Raw genomic sequence first — 17477 nt, 5'->3', positions numbered from 1 at the left:
ATGTGCCAAATTAATGAACCTTACTCGGGAAAACACTTAAAAAGCATACCTTCCTCGGATATCCACTTAAGAAGACTATTTGAAGTAAACCTTGCCCGGGAGACAAAATCTCGTACTCGGCTAAGTAAAAGCTTACTCGAAGGTCCAAGGTGTGCTCGGATTCAATACTTAGCAGTTTCTGAGGAGGTTGAGAAGATTCCAATCTTCCAAATTCTTCGTTTAGGTCAAATCTCCTCATTTGGGTCAAATTCTTGACCCAACAATAAACTTGTCTATAGAAGGCGTGATACGCTGACTACGGCAGCAAAACTCGAAATGGCTTCGACGCATCATACCCAGTGGATGAACATGGGTAATATGCAGACCATAGTGAAACAAAATGTCATGAAGGAATGTGGTAATGGGAAGGTGAAAATTTCCATGCCCAAAAAACTCGGAATACAAAGTAAGCTTGCCCGGAGGAGCATCCATAGCGGAGCTACCTCTAGGCGGAAATTCCGGTTCCCAAGCCAGAGTGATATGATATGATGAGAAAATGGCATCATAGTCAGACCAACGCCATTTAATGACAACATCATGGAAGGAAGATGAACCAGTCTTTTTCTTGCTTTTTCCCTTACTAGACTTTTTGCCGGCCGAAGAGGAAGTAACACGTCACGCGGGAAGTGAATGCAGTTAGAGCAAGTGGGCGTATGGAAGACATGCACGCACAGTCGAAAAGACAGGCCTGACGCAAGCACTATCTGGCGTCTGACAGGACAGGTCTGCTGGCAGAAAGATCCCACTGGCATCAGGAGATCGGGATGTCAGTCAGTAAATCAATTACTTTTCAGAACAAATTTAATGCTACTTGGCAGGAAACCCCCGTAGAGATTATCCTGTGGAAGGATACACCTGAAAAAATGAAAAGCTATAGAAACAGATTATTCTAAGATCTACCAAGACACGCGGAACAATAATCCGGGGAAATCTTAAAAATACCAAAACCGTCACGGAGATAATTCAGGAAAAGACGTTTGATTTGAATGAAGCCCAGTCCGAAAACACCGCGGCAACTCAACGAAGGAAATCCCAAGGAGTACGTGCAATAATTTTGGGCCAGAAAACACGCCCATCAAGACAATCAAATTACATAAAACAAAAATCAAGTGAAAGATGGAAAGAGGCACCCAAAAATGGAATGCATGAAAATGGACACCCATCACTCATTTAAAACCGAAGTAGTAAATGAGGTAGTTGGACAGCTGGAGATCCGTTTCAGAAGCAACCAATAGGAGGCAGCCACGAGTCGCGAAACTGAGAAAAATAAGGCGTAGGCATGCAAAGACATTTATACCCACCTGGAGTAAACGAGTAGTAGTCTAATATGCAAGGTGACATCACCACAGCTAGGGCGTAGACAAGACACTCATTTACTGCCGCCATAAGTACCCACATGTTTGATCACCAAAAACGAGAAGCTAGGAAAGTATAAGTCCAATATTTCACCCGCAGAAAAGAACAGCGGAAGCAATAATGGACTGGGGGACTTGTGGGGGTAAATTATAAAACACTTCATGCAAATAATAGGATAAGATGATTAACCCGTCAAAAGGATATCTTCCGCGAGAGGTTACAAACCACTGCGGAAGATAACCACATAACAATATAAATAAGAAAGAACAGCGGAGATGTTACCACAGGTATGACACGTGGTAGAGTACCATTGCGTAGTACCAACTGCCATATGGGCGCACGATGGACCAATGAGAATGGGCCAACGTTGTACTCGCACCAAAAGAATGAGCAGCGGAAGTGCTGCCACAGTCAGCACACGTGGTAGAGTACCACAGCGTAGTACCAACTGTTATATGGACACACAATGGACCAATAAGAATGGGCCAACACTGTACCGGCATCTAAAGAAAGAACACCATTGGCCAGACTACCCAACCAATCAGGATAGGCCGTCATGCTCAACCATGACGGGAGAAGCTTCCATTGATTGGGACGGCTGGCCTAACCTTCTCCCCCCTTCGTCTATAAATACAGATGATATTATAACGGTAAAAGGATTCCAATTCTACGCTCTCGAACTCCTTTAATTATATCTGACCTCTTACCATACAGATTCTCATGCCGGAGGTGGTTAGGAGAAGACCCCCCCCCCCCCTATTCCCCTTCTCGTAACGAGCTCACAGTGTTTAGTTTTGCAGGTGTACGGTTCACTAGAACTTATTCCTATTTCTGGTAAGATGATGGGTTGTGCGATAGAATAGACTTATCGGTCTGGTTTAATCCATAAACTAACCCCATGACGATATATTAGGTTTAAACCATCGGGGTTAGACTTAGTGTTTCTTCAATTGGGCTATAAAAGGATTGAAGAAAATAAACAAGTGAAAAGAAAAAAAGAGGTTGAATAAGTGAAGCTTAGAGGATTTGTGTTGTATGTCATTTTCGAGTCCCAATCCGCTTTTATTACAGACATGTACATATCGGATGATCCATTAATAGTCAATGAGGTGATGGCGTGGCTCAAAGGAAGATCGAAGAAAGCGTTTTTGTTGAAAATTGATTTTGAAAAATCTTATGACAATGTTAATTGGGAATTCTTAATATCTATTTTGGAGAAAATGAGATTTCCGAAGAGATGGTGTTTGCGGATTAAGGGAATTTTGGAATCGGCTAGGTCTTCTATTCTTGTGAATGGATCACCTACGTTTGAGTTTAAGTGTCAAAAAGGATTTAGGCAAGGTGACCCGTTATCTCCATTTTTATTCTTGGTGGTCATTGGAGTGCTTTCATGTGTGCTTAACAAGGCTATGACTATAGGTGAGTTCGATGGTATTAAATTAGATAAGCAGGGGACAGTTCTTTCTCATTTATTCTATGCGGATGATGCTCTCATTTTGAGAGAATGGTCAGATAGTAATGTGGTAAAGGTGGCGAGGATCCTTAGATGTTTTTATGCTTGCTCGGGATTAAAAATTAATATTTATATCGGTATTGGGCCAACCAATGAGGAGGTGGAAGACACGGCTATGGTTCTAGGGTGCAAAAGAGGGGATTTTCTGTTCGATAATTTGGGGATTAAAGTGGGGGCGAACATGAATAGATATAATAATTGGAAGAAAATAGTAGATGTGTTTGAAGCTAGACCCTCGGTTTGGAAAGCAAAACTATTATCTATTGGAGGTAGAGTAACACTTATAAAATCAGTTTTGGAGAGTCTTCCGGTATATTACTTTTCTTTGTATAAAGCTCCGGTCAAAGTTATTGATACACTTGAACGCATTATGAAGAGGTTCTTATGGTCAGGAAATAACGAGAATAATAAAATTCATTGGGTCGCATGGAATAGAGTTACAACTCCAAAGAAATTCGGTGAGTTGGGTATAAAAAGATTGAGGGACACGAATGAAGCTATGTTATTTAAATGGGTGTGGCGGTATAAGACGGCGTCCGGTAGCCTTTGGCGAAGGGTAGTGGAGGCGTGTCATAAAATTAATAAAAAATGGGATATTCTTTCTCTTAATTCTAATGGTACAGGGAGCTGGAAAGCTATTGTTAAGTTGGGGAGATCGCTGAAGATTAATGATTCGTTCCTGCACACTTTTATAAGAGCCAAGGTGGGGGATGGGAAAACGATTCGTTTTTGGTTAGATGTCTGGTTAGGCGATGTTCCTATAAAACATAGATGGCCGAAGTTATATAGATTGGAATCAAACAAGACTTGTTGGGTTGCAGACATGATACATGTTGCGGTTCATACTAATTTTATGCAAGCCGATTGGTTGGATAAGGTCCAAACAGAAGATGAAGTTAGGGAGTGGCAGCAATGGTTGTCTGTTGGTGCGGATGTGCAGCTGCTGGAAGGTAAGGACAATTGGTCTTGGGTTGGGGATAAGTCCAATATGTTTTCAGTTAGTTCGGTAAGAAAGGTGAAGCGCGAAGGGGTCCAATATGAAAATAGTTATGTGCTGAAGTGGGTTAATTGGATTCCGTTAAAATGCAATATTATGGCGTGGCGGGCGGAGATGAACCGATTGCCTACTAAATTGGAACTTGTGAAGAGAAACGTGGATATTTCGAATAAGATGTGCGCCTTATGTGAGTCATGTGAAGACTCTGCAGATCATATTTTTTCGGCTTGTTTTGTTGCTATATCGGTGTGGGAGGGGATTGAGAAATGGTGTGGTTTGGGCCCATTTATGTTTTTGAGGTTAAAGATCTTATGGAAGTGTTCAAATCCGCTATGGGAGGTGAGATGGGAAAGAGAATTGTGCACGGGGTGATTATTGTTGTTGCTTAGTGTATTTGGAAAGCGAGAAACGATAGTAGTTTTTAATGGCAAGAAAGCTAATATAGGATAAATTGTGACGAGTGTTAAATCTCTATCGTTTTTATGGCTAAAGTCTAGATCTAGATTTAAGAAGATTGTTTGGAAAGATTGGTGTAAGTCTCCTTTGTATATGTGTTGTAAGGTTGTTTTTTAGCCTTCGGACCAGTTTGGTGTGGTGAATGAAAGTTAATTTCAAAAAAACTTATTAAATATAATTGATAACATGTAAAAAAGAAATATTTGTTCCCCTTAAATGAGGGCCTTATGTTTTGAGGGCAGCCAACTATAACTAGTGCAAACCTAATATATAGCGTCTTAAGAACGAAAAAAACAATTTTTTGAAAAGCAACTAAAACATCACAATCGAAAAGGAATCAAACATAGAAATGGAAAAGGAAAGAATCAGAATAAAACATCCAAAACTCCAAATTGATATACAACCTTTTTAGGGCATCAAAATTTACATCTAAATATATTGCTGATCGTTCACAAAAGTGTATTATGTATTTTTTTTTTTATATACTGCAAATTTCTGTTTCTAATAGACTTGAACCCAAGACCTCATAAAAGTGTATATAACCAAATTTTAAACATAGAACTATTAAAATTGAATATACGTTCGTGATAAATAAACCACTCATACAGTCGGATAACAAATTTTGGAATTTTTTTTATTAATAACAAGTTTCTATACGGTCAAATAATAAAAATAGAATTCACCATTCAAAGATTAATAATTTGTCCATTACATTAATTATAGAGTTGTCTAAGTTTACCGAGTTACCCAAGCTTGAATTAAACTCAAACTCGTTGACTCAACTCAAGTCAAGTTCGAGTATCACTAGGAAAAACATGAAGTCCAATATTGAGGATATGATACAAAGGGATATCCAACAAAAACGTAATTATTAGAATAATCAAAAGCAATACATTGTCAAAACATATGAAGAACCAATAATCATATAAATAATGGGAGTTAGGAATTTACCATTTTAACCTTAAGAATTGGGATGACCAGGCCTTTGTACAACATTAAACTGTGTTGCCTGGTCATCATGTGCATTCAAGATTTGGCCTTTATTTCCACAAGATTTCAAGAATATCTTGGCACCTTAGACTTTGACTTTTGACTATCATTGACTTTTCACTAGAAAACTACTCCTAGCATTGTTATAAATCAATCAATCAATCAATCAATGAATCAGATCCTGATCTATTAGAGCCCTCTCTCCTTATCATTTGAATCAGATCCTGCACCACTTCTGACATTGGTGGCCTAAACTCCGGTTCCGCCTACAATTAAAGAAAACAAATTTCAAACGATCTTGTTATAGATACACCTGACCAGGTGACGTCATCATTCAGGCTGAATGGCTTTGTCAGGGGTCGCATTTGAATTAGTGTGTATAGTGTAACCACATTCGAAGATACGAACTCCTACGGCCCCTTATAAACCTCTAAGGCCCATATGACCATTTTCTCTATAGTTTGTCAATCGTGTTTGTATAGTGTCAGTGGCAGGCAGAGGTGCTAAACAGGTTGTGTTCGCGACATGAACCCAAAAATTTGACACAAGCTCGAACACAAAAATCGTGTCAGAAATATTCACGGATTGACACACACATGATCCTTTTAACCAAAATTTTTATAATCTTTTATTTGTTTTAATTTTTGCAAATTATACATTAATACTTTGAAATTACAGTTTTACTATGGTCACAAATGTATATAAAGAGTTGCGTTTTTATTATACAATCTTATGTCAGTTTTTCTTTTTAAGTTTTAAGTACTGGCATAAAATCGCCAACTAGTTTAATTTATGTTATAAAACACATTAAAAAATAAGCGAGTTAAACACATCAACCCACGAACCCCCTGAGATGACACAAACACGACCTGTTTAGCTAAACGGATTCGCAAGTTCGACCAGAGACTGTCCGGAACCCGTACCCAAAACCGCGAATTTTGTTTTAGGTTCATGTCGTGCTAGATGTTCACATCCCTAGTAAGTGGTGTTACTTTCGACGTAGCCTATTTTAATTCATTTTATAAATAAATTATTAAGGAAACCATTCAGTGATTGTATATTTATTATTTTTCCATTTTCACCTTAAGCTATATTTAGACCATTATTGTGGTTGTTATTATTTATCATAGAATTAGCCTTAGATCTCTCCTTACCATTGTATGCATGTTGTAAATGGCTATTTATAGCCTATGTATTCTGACTAATAATGCAAGCATTCTAATTATATACCAAATCTCATATGGTATCAAGAGCCTCCATCTCAAACGAGAATTAATCCTACTGCAACATATTTTTTTTTTCAAACACTTTCCAATCTCCTTTCATGGCACCAATCACAGTAGTTCAACTCACGGCCTCTACCCACTTTAACGTAATGCAAGCATTCTAATTATATACCAAATCTCATATGGTATCAAGAGCCTCCATCTCAAACAAGAATTAATCCTACTGCAACATAATTTTTTTTTTCAAACACTTTCCAATCTCCTTTCGTGGCACCAATCACAGTAGTTCAACTCACGGCCTCTACCCACTTTAACGTCACTCTCACTGACGACAATTTACGGTATGGCGAAAGCACGTCTACTCGACCTTGATTGGTCTCGATCTCGTTCACTTCGTCACCGGAACGAAACCAACTCCAACGGAGTTTCTAGATGCCGAAGCCACCAAACCAAACCCGGACCACTATCCATGGTTCAGACAAGATCAAATCATCCTGCGGCTCTGCTAGGCAGTTGTTCACCCACCATTCAAACGATGATTGCCTCAGCCGACACAGCCCGGGAAGCATGGGAACGATTGGTCACTAGTTATGCGAACCCATCTCGGTCTCGCGTCATATCGCTAAAAACCAAACTCGCATCTAACCCCAAAGGCACTCGTACCGTTACGGAATACTTACGTGACATGAAGTCAATTGCGGACGAACTAGCACTCGTTCAAAACCCCGTGAAAGACGAGGATCTCATGGTTCACATTCTCTGCCAATTGGGCGATGACTTCAAAAATTTTGCACAATCGCTTCGACTCCTTAGTTCAAATCTCACATTCCCAGAACTATTTGAGAAGTTGATTGACTTTGAGAGGGAACTTCAACAAACCATTATGGCACCACCTCTCATGGCTAAAGCCAACTTCACCCAAAAATACTCAAGAACTAATTCAAGATCCGCAGCCGATAGGCGTAACATGCAAAGCAACTTCAACAACATATCATCCCGCAATCAATGGTCTAATGGCTCCAACGCCAACAATGGTAACCGTGATACTCGCACCAATATCTACTGCCAGTTTTGTAATTTTGCAGGGCAAGAAACAAAAGTGTGTCGCAAACTTTCCCGGTTTCTCCGGGACAATCATGTTACCACAGGAAACTCTGTGACCCAAAGCAAGGCTTCACCAATTGCTAATGTCGCAACATCCTCCTATATGTTTGATACGAGAGCTTCCAATCATGTCGTTCCAGATCGTGCATCCTTTCATTCTGTATCCGAGTATGGCGGACCGGATGAAATTGTTCTTGGAAATGGTAACACCCTTTCTATAACCCATATTGGTCAAACACACATTCATACATCCAAAGGCTCTCTTTCCTTAAAAGATGTTTTGTGTGTTCCTCAATTCAAAAATAAACTCATTTCTGTTGCAAAATTGTGTAAAACTAACCAAGTTTCTGTTGAATTTTTTCCCACTCATTTCTTTGTCAAGGATCTTCGAACGAGGGCACGACTAATGCGGGGCGAGAATTACCTTGATGTTTACTATGCAAACCTTCCAACCCAACCTCAAATAAATGCGGTATCCACTACATCGGCTCTCGATTGGCATCATAAACTCGGGCATCCTTCTATTCGGATTCTCAAAAAAATAGACAAATGCTTGGGCTTACATTTTAATTTTCTCAATTTTCATTGTAATTCGTGTTCCATCAATAAAAGTCACAAGGATTCCTTTGGCATGAATTCATTTACTACTACAAAGCCCCTACAATTGTTATATTCGGATGTTTGGGGACCGGTTGAAAAATCGGTTGATGGTTTCACTTATTATGTGATTTTTGTAGACTATCACACAAAGTACATTTGGCTATATCCAATGAAAAACAAATCCGATGTCTCCACTTTATTCCCACAATTCAAATTACTAGTCGAAAAGTTTTTTCAAACACCTTTAATTTCTCTCTTCACCGATAATGGTGGAGAATATATTGGACTTACCGCATATCTTCAAGCTCAAGGCATTTCTCATTTCACCACCCTGCCGCATACCCCGGAACAAAACGGTGTCGCCGAACGGCGTCATCGGCACATTGTTGAAACTGGTTTATCACTCCTTCACTATGCGCACCTTCCTCTACCATTTTGGACACATGCTTTTCAAACCACCGTTTATCTCATAAACCGGCTACCCACTCCAATACTTAATTTCAACTGTCCATATTCAGTTCTCTACAAAAAAGAACCAACCTATACCAAACTCAAACCGTTTGGATGCTTATGTTATCCGTGGCTTCGCCGGTATGCAAAATCCAAACTTCACCCTCGTTCAGAACAGTGCGTGTTCTTAGGCTACTCATCATCCAAATCGGCCTACAAATGCTATGATTACACCAACCGACGTTTATACCACTCCCGACACGTGGAATTTATTGAGAATAAATTTCCATTAAAATCTCAAAGCAATTCCTCAACCATTCCTAATATGGACCAATTTTTTGGTAATACCCCACTGACCCAGTGTGCTCCCAAGACCCAACATCCCACTTTTCCTTTATCACCCCACCTTACTCTCCCAACCCAATCCATACAAAACCCACCACTGGCTCCACACAACCAACCAACACCAATCCAACCTCATTCTCCTAATTCATCTGCACCTTCAAACACATTTTCCCATGACACATCTTCTGCCACAAGCGCGACCAACCATTCGCAAAACACCACTGAACCCGACACCACTGCTCAGTCTCAAAACATTACCGAATCTCACACCACTTCCTCGTACACAACACCTTCATCACCATCTCTCCCTACATCTTCATCTTCGACCACCTCAACTTTCCCGCTACCCCCACGCACCCGCAAACCAAATACCAAGTATTATAACTCCAAATTTATTAACCACACTACCCTCCATCCGATTTCTTCATCGCTTGAACCAACAACTCACAATCAAGCCTTAAAAGATCCCGAGTGACAGAAGGCGATGGATAATGAGTTTAATGCTCTTCTAAAAAATGCCACATGGGAACTCGTGCCTCCTTCGCAACACAAACCCATTGGTTGCAAGTGGGTATTTCGCATCAAACGGCGTCCCGACGGATCTGTTGAGAAGTACAAGGCACGTCTAGTTGCCAAGGGATTTCTTCAAGAATATGGCAAGGATTACTTTGAAACATTCAGTCCGGTCACTAAACCTATAACCATTCGTACGGTTCTCGCCATTGCCTTATCCCAAAACTGGTCCATCCGGCAACTCGATGTTAATAATGCCTTCTTGCATGGTACTTTGCATGAGGATGTTTACATGTCTCAACCACCGGGCTATGTTAATCCAGATCTTCCCAATCACCTTTGCCATCTTCGAAAATCTCTCTACGGGCTCAAGCAAGCACCGCGTGCATGGTATATGGAACTTGCCACATTCCTCATTGAACTCGGTTTTCGCAAATCCTTGGTCAACCCATCTTTGTTCATCTATAACCGGGATGGCATGATCACATATTTTTTGGTTTATGTTGATGATATTGTCTTAACCGGCAACAACATTTCATTCAACATATCATTCGTGCATTATCCGAAAAATTTTCCATTAAAGATCTTGGCATGCTACACCACTTTCTTGGCATTGGAGTCATTCACACAACCACTGGTTTATTTCTATCCCAACATGCTCATGTGCAGAATTTACTCACCAAGTTTAAAATGGATGGAGCTAAAACTGTTGCAACACCACATAGCGCTATTGAGTCACTCTCTCTTGTTGATGGATCGCCTACCGTTGACCCTACCCCGTATCGCCAATTGGTGGGCTCCCTCCAATATCTTGCCTTTACTCGACCCGATGTTTCTTACGCGGTCAACAAGCTCTCTCAATACATGCATGCACCAACTCAACTCGTATATGAATACAAAACTATACTATTACAATAATGATCGAACAAACCTGAACACAACGCGATATAATATCTGCAAAATTTGATAACGATTTGACAGCGTATTCTCCATTGAGAGAGGGATCAACCATCCTCGATAACGCATCGATATCGTGAAGTTGAGGTATAGCCCATCGCACAAGTAACTGCTCCCCACGGTGCCTTGTACTACAAGTTATTCACAAAAAAATAAAATAATATTAACCAACTAATTTGTTCATTCTTTTGTTTATTTAAATACTAATAGCTTTACCTGTCATAAGACTTTCGGCCCGTTAGCAGTTCTAACATTACAACTCCAAAACTGTACACGTCACTCATGGAGGTGTAGATTCCTGATTCAAATTCCGGGGCTCCATAACCGAAGGTTGATAAAAGTTGTCCTGACAGCTATGTGTGGTAAAAGTTAAGAATTTTAAAAAAGTATTGCGACATCAGATAGATGGGTCCCACAAATGACGTGATTTACCTGACTCACTATGCCACGGGTTATCAGAGGAGCCAAACCGCAATCAGATACGCGCACGGAAAGATCTTCATCGAGAAGAACGTTTGTGGATTTGATGTTTCGGTGAATAATTGGCGGCTCACAGAATTCGTGCAGATATCTGTAAAAAATATTAAATCAATATATAAATAATAGATGTAAATATTTGAAATAACAGTATTAATCCTAGGGGTGCCAAACATGCCAGGTAGGCGAGTTGACCTGTGTAACTTTTTGTGTCAAAAAACATTGGAACTAAAACGGAAACAGTTAAAACCGTGTAACCGAACACGGGCCGTTCAAGTCATTCATCTAAATGAGTCAAACAGGTTGTAAACGTGCTAATTTTTTATTTATTTTTTTTTTGAACAGCTAAATATTGTACACTATGGGGATTGAACATATGACAACCCAAAACCTGAATCTTAACATGGCCCATGCAATATTCATGTCAAAAAACAACCCTAGCCCGGAAACAGTAAAACTGTAGCCCGAACACGACCCTTCTAACTGTTCATCTAAACGAGTTAAACAGGCTGTAAACATGTAGATGGGTAGGTGGTTGACATAAATGGGTCAGAAATGGGCTGGAAGGTGGACCTTTTTTTTTTAACTAAACAGGATTACCATGTCAACCAGAACACGGCCAGTTTATTAAACAGGTTACATATAACCCAAACCTGAATCTTAACACGACCCCTGTAATTTATGCTGAAAAATAACACTATCCCAGAAACACTAAAAATCGTGTAACCCGAACCTTATTCGTTTAACGTATCCATCTAAACAAGTCAAACGGGTAAATGTGTTTAATGGGTTGAAATAAGTGGGTTAAACGGGCTGACAGATTGACCTGTTTAATTAAACAGGTTGGCAGAATACCTCAAACACAGCGGGTTAAACAGGTTGTAAATGGTTTGACTGGTCGACTTATTTAGTTAAACAGAGTAAACATGTCCACCTGAACACGACCCATTTAACTTATTAGTCTAAATGAGTCCAAGAGGTTAAAAACATGTTAAATGAGTCGGTAGGTTGAAAGAAAACGGGTGGTAAACATGGGTTGTAATAAATGGGTTAAATAGGCCATAAACGGGTTCAGATCAACATGTTTAATTAAATGGGTTAAACATGTCAACCCAAATTCAGATCAACATGTTTATTTAAATGGGTTAAACATGTCAACCCAAACAAGACCTGTTAAACCTATTCATCTAAACGAGCCAAAAAGGTTATAAACGTGTTAAATTGATTGGTGGGTTGAAATAAATGGGTTAAATGGGTCATAAACAGGAAAACGTTAACCCGTTAAATTGAGCGGGTTAAACAAGTTAGCCAAAGTACCCAACACGAACCGTTTAACAAGATTAGTACTCGACTTACTCTAAGGCTCGTGCGGCTCGAAGTGCTATTCGTATACGCGCACTCCACGGAAAATTCTTTTTAAATTCATCATCCAAGTGCAACGCGTCTTGAAGAGTCCCGCTACTGCAATACTCGTAAATTAATAATCTTTGACCGTGCTCCGAACAGTAACCCATGAGTTCAACAACATTAGCGTGTCGAATTTTATCGAGATTATTAACAAGCTCAATAAATTCTTCCTCCTTTTGTTGACTAATTACCTTTTTGTCCAACTTCTTCACTGCAAGAAACTGAATAAAATCACAGAATACATAAGTTTTGCAGCTTTGGAAAACAGGTCAAATGGGTCAAAAATGTCAACATGTTCTTAAACACGTCAATGAATCAAACAAGTCGTCAAACCACTCATATTATTTCGTTAAAAAAATTGGATGGTTATTATAATCATATTTGAGAGACAAAATATTAATAAAAAGTTACAAAAATCTTGAAGCAAAATCAGCTTAAAAGAAAACAAGTCAAATTAGTTAAACGTATCTTCATTCTTAATGCTTAAATCCCTCATAAATCATTTTATTCAAAAGAATTATAGTATTATTCAAACATTACGACTTTTGTAAACATACTTGACACACACACTACTAAGTACTAACTACTAACGTGGAAAAGGTGTTTCATATCGACCCACTTTTATTACTAAAGAGTCAAACCAGTAAACAATAAAAGTCGGTAAAAAAATTCAAACGAACCGTAAGCCGCTCATATTGTATTTATTAAGCATAAAGCCACCTTTTTAAATCAACTTATCTATAATTAGTTTATAATTAAAAACGTTGAAGAGTCAAAACAGTCGGTAAAAACGTTGAGCAAAGTCTATTTAAAAAGGAAACGAGTCAAATGTGCCGACATATTTTAATTTTATAACACACACGAGTCATTTACAACTGAAATAACACAAATTTGCAAACATATGCAACACATGCCATTGATAAAAATAAATAAATAAATGATCCTAAAACTGACAAAAAGTGTTTCAGGTCAACCCGACCCGTTTGACCCGTTAGTCAACCCAGTCAAAGTCATACCTTTCCATCTGGAAGTTGTGCCCTGTAAACACTCCCCACCATTCCAGCACCAATAAGATTATCTTGCGAAAAACTGTTTGTGTATTGTTGAAGAGACGCGATCGTGTACGATTTGACATGCGTTTTAGGCAAGGTGGGCTTTGTAGAGGGTCCCGCCACCTCAGCAGGTACAATGGGCTCCACAATAACTTTTTCGTGAGGTAGGTTAATTGGTTGTGGTAAAGTAGGTGGCGGGTGGCGGTGGCGGTGGCGGAGGTGGTGGTGGCGGTGGAGGTAATGAGTCTATGTCAAATCGGCTCATGTCTATCTCCACACTGTCCTGTTTTGGTATAGCAGCCAGACTTTGTATATTCATGTCGTTTTCGGTTTGTGGTTTTACACGCGGAACTGGTGGTGACCTTGGCGGTGGTGAAAGTAACCGTTGTTTTTCCTCTTTTGGCAGGGCAACTGCCGCCACCTTTGGAACTGCTCCAAAAGTTAAATAATCAGTGTAAGAAAAATAGGTGTAAACGAGCAAAACTGAGCCGGAGCTCGGATCATGAGTAGTTTTGAAGCTCAAGCTCGGTTACTACTTATCACATATTTTATTTGTATACGTTGATAACTACTTTCCATAAATTTATTAAAAGGGGCTCGGCACATTAGGGCTGTTAACGAGTCAAGCCTAGCCACATGGACTTCCGCTCGGCTCGTTTATCTGTAACGATCTGAAATGTTGAGCTCATGCCCAGCTCGTCAAAGCTTGAGCCGGCTCATGCAACCAACGAGCCGGCCTTTTGCCCGAGCTAGACGATTTTGAACGAGTCGCGAGCTTTTTGAACAGCGTTAGGCTTGTTAAAACACCTAAAAATACTGATAAAGTTTGAATAATATATAAATAATGATAAAACCTTTATCAACTTGACTCGTAGGCAGAGCAAAAGGAGCACTGTCAGTATGATACTCTCGATTACCCGTATCTGGAGCGATCTCGTGTCGTTTCGGTATCAGACCTGGGTACCGTTTTCTCCGGTGACATCTAGGCGAAAACAGTAAACAAACCAATACCAAAACAATAAGCCCAAACACGGATGCTATTGATACCCAAACAGTCTTTTTAGCACTCCATGATTTCTTGGTAGTGGTGTAGTTGTGATCCTGTGTGGACGCGGGACCACTGGCTTGTTGTGGTCCTTGTTTACCGGGTGTTTGTTTAGGTGATGGAAAGAAAGGTGTTCCCGAACCTGTGGGGGTGTTTGGGTATGGGGATAATGGGGGAGCGGTTGTTGAATTGTTGTTGAATAGATTCCCGTCTTTTTTGAAATCGGGTATGGACAGTAGTTTGTCGGGTATAGGGCCGTTGAAGAGGTTATTTTCAATATTCCTGTTTAAGAGGAAAAATAATAAGTTAATGAAAATATAAAATATAGTTGACTTCTGTATTCGTGTATGTGGTTTCGTTCCCGTAGTTCAGCCAGCCATTTTAACTGGTTCAGCCCCAATGAATTTAATAAACAGGGGTATTTTGGTCATTTTTGTGAAAACTAACATAGTTGGTGTTGTGGACGAAAACGGTTAAAAATTGAAACCCAAGTGGCTTAAAGGGTTGATGGTTTCAGTTTTGGACTGGCGTAGTTAAAATGGCCAAATCATAGGGACGGAAACAGAAATTAACCCTATAAATAAGTTATAAATGAACATATAAAGTTGAAGGTAATTTAGAAGCTTACAGATCACGCAATGGAAGATCTTCTAGAACATCAAGTGTTCCTGAAAGCTTATTGTTCTGCAAATGACTGAACACACACGTGTTAGTTTGACTTATGGACGGGTCAAGTCAGAAGTCAAATGGGTTGAAACGATATAGCTATGGTATTGTTAACATATTTGACATACTAATTATTTATAATGAACTTTTATTTTTGGAGAAAAATATTTCAGGTCTTATTCGACCGGACCTGTACAAAAAGTTATTTGTTTGACATGAAGCTATTTTGACCCGATAATAATGTGAATAAAATCAGCACATGTGACAAATGTGTGTTGTTGAATGTTGATAAGATGATTACTGACAAGGTAGTTAAAGAAGATAAACTTGATAACGATGAAGGTAATTCTCCACTCAAACTGTTACTGGATAAATCTCTGCAAAGTTAAAAATAAAAATAAATTAAAAACATCTAGAAGATGTGAGAAATAAAGTGTGATTCTTTCAAGATTATGAAACTTACAGGTTGACCAAAGCAGATAAGCCTTCAAACGAATCCGGTATTTCGCCAGATAAGCTGTTATCATTTAGAGACCTGAATTGCAAGAAACATAACATCTAATTAATGGTAATGATAGAAATCTTAAACAGAATTGGGATTACTTTCAAAATGCAAACCAATCCGACCAGTTTGAGACAGCACGGAACCAAAATAGACACGATAATAAGTAAAACGTGTCGAAATAGCAGGGATGTGAATTTATATGACAAGAGTTCGCTGGTCAGTTTTGGGCCGAGCCTTCAGGTTGGCCCATATAATGTTAAAAAATGTATTTTATGTCATATCTTAAAAAGGTTTTGTATTTTCTGCCAAAAGAGATATTGACATCAAGTTTTCATAATTTAATATGCTAGAAACAAAAAGTCGGGTTAAACGGGCCGTGTTCATGTCAAACCGTGAATATTCGTGTCACGTTCGGGTTCAACCCACAAACACGACCTGTTTAGCATCCCAGTAAATAAGCCAGCTATTATATAAGCAAACAAATAAATGAATAAAACTTACAAGGCAGATAATTGTGTTAAAGAGGATAAAGTATCCGGTAAGCTTCCAGTAAAGTTATTATCTGCAAGAAAGCTGGCAAAGGTAAAGATTATTATATGTTTACCATACAACAAATATCAAAAAACAAAAAGAAAAACAATTTATCAACTTACATAGTTGTTATGGTAACAGGAAAAGATGTTGGGATGCTACCCCCAATCAAATTATTGCTCAAATCTCTACAAAAACATAAGCAAAACATATCATCCTTTATAATGCGCCACGTGTCAGCTATATTTAACGAGCGAGCCTACAGAGTCTTAGGCTCGAGCTCATACAGATACGAGCCAGCGAGTTGGCTTTTTTTATGTTTTTCTCTATACAGCAATCCAATAACAACGTTACGACAATCTCAAATTATACATGCCTCATGTGACATGGTACAAAACTAGCAATATACAACGAAAATCATTACGAGTAAACGTGAGTTACTTACATGCTTAGAAGAGAGGTAAATGATCCTAGGGTATCCCCTAATTCACCTCCCAAATTAGCACCGATCACAGTTCTACAAAAACAATAAAAGCGTCAGAAAAGTATCAACGTTAATATAAAAATGTCACAAAATAATAATAATAATAATAATAATAATAATAATCAATTTACCATACATGGATATAATGTTGGTCTTTGTATCGTCACACGCAACACCTTGCCATGCTTCGGCACACGGGTCACCCGCACTGGCGGTCCATCCCGGAAGAGCAGGGGATCCCAGCGCAGCATATAAGTTATTAATCGCACTAACTGAAACCATTAATAACCAAATAGAGTGGTAAACGGGCAAAAACATATTCCATTAGCAACAGGTATAATATTTTATTCAGTAGATGAAGCAGATCTAACCGTCAGCAGGATTTGTAGCAAGAGAAAGTGGAGCAACAAAGATGAACACAAGTCGTAGAAGCACCGACAAGTAAAGTACAGATCTAGTAACATCCATTGATCCTTAATTAATTTAACCTGCAACATAAAATTAAATTAGGATAATAATAATAATAATAATAATAATAATAATGGCATTGGATGATGAAACCTACACTTACTAGGTAGGAGGAACATACTCATCTGGTGGAGTTTGGTGGAATCTCAACGACACAAAAAGCCAAGGTGAGAAGAAATGTTGTGGAAAGTTGCAGAAAGAAAAAAGATTATTAGTTAATTTATTTATTTTATAAAAAAGCCAAGGGGAATGAATGAACGAACGAACGAACGAACTTGATGGATGGTTTGGGATTT

General features: G+C 39.0%; 1 pseudogene across 1 annotated transcript; it reads right to left on the bottom strand.

The window, feature by feature from the left end:
• Positions 1 to 5192: 5192 nt before the first annotated feature.
• Positions 5193 to 17204, bottom strand: LOC143593137 (protein STRUBBELIG-RECEPTOR FAMILY 3-like; annotated as a pseudogene). The gene is made up of 15 exons (XR_013146050.1): positions 17085 to 17204; positions 16850 to 16985; positions 16675 to 16746; positions 16352 to 16417; positions 16200 to 16271; positions 15657 to 15728; positions 15499 to 15570; positions 15156 to 15221; positions 14337 to 14809; positions 13447 to 13911; positions 12380 to 12651; positions 10979 to 11117; positions 10763 to 10899; positions 10521 to 10677; positions 5193 to 5617 (listed from the first exon to the last, which is right to left on the bottom strand). The product of XR_013146050.1 is annotated as a protein STRUBBELIG-RECEPTOR FAMILY 3-like (transcript).
• Between the last annotated feature and the right edge of the window lie 273 nt (positions 17205 to 17477).

This window comes from Bidens hawaiensis, unplaced genomic scaffold (genome assembly GCF_021521415.1).
Source record: "Bidens hawaiensis isolate Kalapana, Puna unplaced genomic scaffold, B.hawaiensis_p1.1 tig00041721_1, whole genome shotgun sequence".
NCBI lineage: Eukaryota > Viridiplantae > Streptophyta > Magnoliopsida > Asterales > Asteraceae > Bidens > Bidens hawaiensis.
The sequence above is the reverse complement of the archived record's forward strand: the minus strand, read 5'-3'. Positions and strand labels throughout refer to the sequence as shown.